The sequence below is a fragment of the Terrapene carolina genome, unplaced genomic scaffold (genome assembly GCF_002925995.2).
Source record: "Terrapene carolina triunguis isolate 2854851 unplaced genomic scaffold, T_m_triunguis-2.0 Scaffold111, whole genome shotgun sequence".
NCBI classification, from domain to species: domain Eukaryota; kingdom Metazoa; phylum Chordata; order Testudines; family Emydidae; genus Terrapene; species Terrapene triunguis.
Window position 1 is genome coordinate 1,255,538 of NW_020664462.1, and position 4,344 is coordinate 1,259,881.

The window sequence follows — 4,344 nt, forward strand, 5'->3', positions numbered from 1 at the left end:
GGGCACAGGCTCCTCCCCTAGGGCCCCTCTCCCGCTGCTGGGGGGGACAGGGCACAGGTTCCTCCCCTGCACCTGGGGGGGGCGGGAGGTACACAAGCAGGCTCCTTCCATCCTTAAGGGTGTCACTACAGAACCCACCCCCCATTCTCCGCCCCTTGCTCCCCACCTTGCACTGCTGCATTCCTCGGTGCTGGGGCCAAGAGCCGCCTGCAGTGTGTCCAGCGGTGGGGCTCTGGGGCCTGGCATTCAGCCAGGGCCATTCCCCTGTTAAACTGTAGCCCGTCACAGCAGCGCATGGGCTAGAGCCCGACTCAGCACCAAGGTCTGAAATGATCCGGGATGGGAAAGACCCCCGCAGCCTCCCACCCTGGGCTCAGACCCAGCCAAGATCAGCTGTGAGCGGAAGCTCTGCCATCGGACACATATTAGGTGTCCCGTGTGACACAAGGGCAGCGGGTCTCGCACCCAATCCCAGCGGGCAGGTCTCCATGTAACAAAACCCCCTGCAACTGGGAGGCCCCGGACTGAATGGGTCTGGAGACAAGGGGCTCTGTCACCCATGCAGGCGGGCGCTGCAGGGCCCAGCTGAGACCCACTGGCAGGGCACAGGGTGTGGGAAGATCGCCCAACTACTGCCCGTGCTTGTGCTGTAGCCGCTCAGTGGATAACGGCGGATGTCAGACTCCAGGACTGTCCAGCTGTCACTTTTAACCAGAGTCGAAATTCACGCCACAAGAATCACCTTTATGATAATTTCACAGATACGTTTTGCGTTGGAAACCAGGCCCCCATTAATCCTCCAGTAAAAAGCAACAGACAAAGAGGGACAGAGTGGGGGGAAAAAACATAACATTGCTGCTCAAATACTGGATCTGCTGCTTTTCAATAGATGCAACTGGCGAACATGTGGCTGTAGTGAGGTCTGGCCCCTCTGATCCCTTGACCCATTGTGGGCAGGACACAGCACACCTGTGGCTCATACCACCACCTAGTGGAGAGGGTGCATAGGAAGCACCTGGGTAAAGATGGCTGGAGAACGTTGGGGCTGTTCTTCCCTGCACTGGGACCTGATGAGACCAGAGAGCTTCACTCAGACTCCCCTGTACTGAGCTAAAAGATCTCCGCTAAACCAAAGCATTTCTTTGCCTGCTGCCAATAAGCCAGGGGCTGAGAGCAGTGGGAGAGGTTGGAGGGGGTTGAAGGGACAGCTCTGTTCAGCCGCTGGCCGGTAAATCGGTATGCTCTGTGCCCTTCTGTCCCAAGCAGAGACTCTTATCCATTAGTGAACATTCCCAGGCCAGGCTCAGCCCAGGCGCTTGCAGACAGCACACACTGGCAGTGGCCACATGCTCCAGACCCAGAGAGGGCTGAGCTGAGCTGGGCTGACCCTAGATTTCATGGGGGGCTCATGTGAAGAAACCAACTTCCTGATGCCCCCCACTCCTGGCTGTATCCCGTCTCCGCACCTCGATTCCCTCCCACACCAGAGCAGGTGTGACTCCAACCCAAATGCAGGGGAGACCCTAGACATGTGGGAGGCTGCCCTTGGATAGTGGGAGGTTGAAGGGGATCATCTAGCCCAGGGGTCCCAAATGTGCAGGCTGTCCCTGCAAAGGAAGAGAGACACGTGAGCAGCAGTGGAAGAGGGGGAATGTAGAAATCACCATGCTGATCCAGCTGGTCCAGTAGCCAGTCTCTGGCCGTGAATGATACCAGCTACTTTGGAGGCAAGCGCCGGGAACTCCCAGCTTGGACAGACATGGGGAGATCTCGTCCTATCCCCAGACTTGTGTCCTGAAGCAAGGGGCCCATGATATAGAGAAAGGCCTTTTGGGGATGCTTCTACGCTCTTGACCTCCATGATATCTTGTGGCCATGAGTTCCACTGGCTAATCCCAGCTTTAACTGTGACATCCATTGATTGCTTTGAACTTGTAGTAGGAGAGGATCAAGCTCTCCTGACTGACCAGCCGAGGATCAGCTTCTGGCCAACCATCCCCATACCCTGCTTTGTTTGATACCTCTCTAGTGCACCCCCTCTCTCAGCTGGAGTCAGCCTACCCCAGGAAGGGTGTGAGACCCCAGAGGAGATACAGGTGGGGAGAGGGCTGCTCCCACAATGTGCCTCACTGCGGACCCACAGGGACCATCTGGTGGGTGGTGGGAGAGGTCAGTCATGGTAGCCCATTCAGTCGTTGGCCTCTCTGCTAAGTCTGCCGACAAGGGGACTCATCCGTGGCAGCGTCTGTTGCATATGTGAGCGTGTCCCCAGGCGATGGGCTAAGACCCATTTCACAGAAGCCATCAACCAGTCCTAATTTCCAGTCCCCTCGGACCTAGCACGGCTCTGAGCCCGTGCTGGGGAGATCTGCAGCCTGTGCCTGTCCCCTGGCCCATCTGACCCCCTGCGGGCTTGATCCCATGCCCCCTGCATCTCTCAGCCCCCTCCCCTCCATTCCCCTTCTCCTTTGCTCTGTACCCTCGGACAACGGGCTCCCAGAGCTGAGGGCCAGACGTGGAGTCCGGGGGCATCTGAGGCTTCCCTGGTGCCGAGGCGTTTGTGAATTATTGATCTCATCGCTGCGGAACATGAACATGCTGGGGGAGGACCAAGCTCAGTGCCGCCCCCGCAGCCTGGCTCCCCACTCTGTTCCCATGGCAACCGAGGAGGAGGAGGAGGAGAGGGTACCCTGCCTAGGAAGAGGAGCAGCTTGGGAAGTCCCTCCCGAGATTAACCCTTTCATCCCTACAGGGACCGACACCAGGGTGCTGGGCACATCTGACTTAGGGAGATGGGGATGGGTGCTTGAGTAGATGGACATGAGCCTTAAGGAAGCTGGGGAGTAGGGGGTGGGGTGATGAGGGACACAGCACCATCCAGAGGTAGGATTGGCTGGGATCTGGATTTTCCAAGCCCAGCTGTGGTTCCATTATGGATCCCATTTCTTCTGGCCGCCCAAGAGCCCCGTCCCATTGGAGATGAACCCAAGCATGGCAGTGGTGGCCCTGGATAGAAAATAGAGACGGGGGAGGGGGGAAGGAGTGGAGGAGGAGATGAGGGATAAACAGAACAGGGAAAGGACGGGGGAGTAGAGGGAAGAGTTGGAGATGGAGAATAAGAAAGTGGGATTCAAGAGGAGAGATTGAGAGTGGAGGAACCAGAGGTTTGAAGGGGGAGCATTTGCAGGTGGGAAACCAGGCCTCTTTCACTGTTCCAGCTGCTAGTGTGTGTTTGTGCAGGCCCATGGGTGGGTTTCTGCACCCCCCTCCCTGTGGCAGGAGGCCTGTTGGTGCTTAGGAGCATGGTGTGCATGCACATACGTGTGTGTGACTCTGTAGTTGTGTATGTGTGTGTAAGTGTGCTTGCAGTTGTGTGCCCTCGCAGATGTTCTTGCATGTGGCCACAAGCACAGCTGGAAAGGCAGATCTCAGTTTGGGAGGCATTCTTGTCCGTATCCCTGTATATGCATGGGTGTGTGGCAGCCTGTATGCAACATGTGTGCATGCCTGTGTGTGCCCCCATGTGCGTCTGTGTGTCTGGTGGCTTATGCACACTAGCCCTGTGTGACAGGATGCCCTGATTTATGGGGGGTGGGGATGGGGACTTATTTGGGTGCATGAAGGTTCCTAACTCTGCTCATCTCTAAAGTGACCTGCAAAGGAAAACCCAAACCACCAAGATTTGTGCCTCTGGGGGCCTTTCAAAAACCAGATTTTTTTTTTCTTTTAACCCCAGAGCTAGTAGAGCTCTGAGGCCTTTGCTGGAGGACTCCTTAGAGAACTACAGACCTCGACTGGGTGCCGGCTCAGCGAGGGGCCAACTTTCACAAAGAGGAGTTCTCTCCCAAGTGGTTGTTGGGTGTTTGAGTTAAATGGGCACCAAAAACCAATCCGAGGCCAGAGCTGGACTCAGAATCCCTTCCTCGGGTTTCAGCTTCCTGTAGATCCTGATCCTTCCTCAGTCAGCACAGGGAAGCGGATACTTTTCATGTGAACACAAGCCGACTCCCCCGCCCCCTCCCAACAACCTTCATCTGAAGTAACAGCAGCGCCCCCTATCTTTCCCCATTCGCAAATGGCTTTGATGAGTTCGGCTGTCTGCTGTGCACTAAACTCAAGTGACCAGCAGGTGGCGGCAAGGTTTTTGGCTCCAGCCCTGCTCAGACACATGACACAGGGCAAGGGGTTTTTTGGTGGGGGGGGGGGGAGGAAGGGGGACAGTTTTTCATGGCACCCAGCACCACTAACAGCAGGGCCGGCTCTAACTTTTTTGCTGCCCCAAGCAGCAAAAAAAAGCGCCGCCCCGCCGAGCCCCCGCCGCCGGAGCCCGCCCCCCCCCGCTGA